Here is a 1,066-nt window from a genome sequence, read left to right as displayed (position 1 = left end):
AAAAAAAAAAGCTCTATAGATGGATTGAGTAGAGAATTGGCACAACTAGACAGTAAATCCATGAGCTGAGAATGGAGCCAAGGAAATCTCCCAGAACACAACACTAAAGTACAAAGAAATGGAAAGAATGAGAGAAAAGTTCATAAACGAGGAAAACAAATTCCAACATCCACTTATTAAGAGCTCCAGAAAGGGGCACCTGGGTGGCCCAGTTGGTTGACTTGATCTCAGCTCAGGTGTCGATCTCATGGGAGTTCAGGGCCCACAAGGGGCTCTGCGCTGGGCATGGAGCTTACTTAAAAAAAAAAAAAAAGCTCCAACAAGAACAAAGAAGCTGGCATGGGAGAAATGACAAAGAAATAACATAAATTACAGAAGAAAATGTTGGATCTAATGGCACAACCTAAAGAACTTATGGAGTACCAAGTAAGATGTATAAAAATAGAAATATACCTAGGCCACCATGCTGAGGTTTCAGAATTCCAAAGATAAAAAGAAAAATCCTACAGGATTTTAGAGTGAAAAAAATAGGCTATCAACAAAAATGGACAAGAATCATCTAGGCAACACTGCGAGCCAGAAGATAATGAAGCTATCTTTAATGTTATCACTAAACACCCACGCTTCTGTGGGTTTTAAACCTAAAATACTAATATTAAATACTAATAATTTAAACCTAAAAAACTAATATTCAAATTGGAGATAAAATAATGATATTTTCAGGTATCCAATGATTCAGGAAGTTTACCACCCACAGTTGTTCTCTAAAAAACCACTCCTAACTATAACACAGGACAGAGAAGCCCAAGAAGTGGGAAATATTAGGCCATCAGAAAAAGTGGTGAGCAAAGAAACCAATAATCCTAGTTAAGTTTAAATATTTGTTGAAGCATAATGTAAAAAATCAAACAAGATCAAATTTTTGGACCTAAAATCTCTGGTGATTTCAACATAACATTGGTAGAGGGCTGGGAGTATGAGCATGGGAGAGGGAGTCAATTTATAATGTCCTAAGTTTACCTTTTTACAGAGATTATAGAAATTCAACTAAATGAATATATATGGA

Source organism: Phoca vitulina, unplaced genomic scaffold, assembly GCF_004348235.1.
Source record: "Phoca vitulina isolate PV1807 unplaced genomic scaffold, GSC_HSeal_1.0 scaffold9, whole genome shotgun sequence".
Classification (NCBI taxonomy): Eukaryota; Metazoa; Chordata; class Mammalia; order Carnivora; family Phocidae; genus Phoca; species Phoca vitulina.
This window is presented reverse-complemented; position numbering follows the sequence as displayed.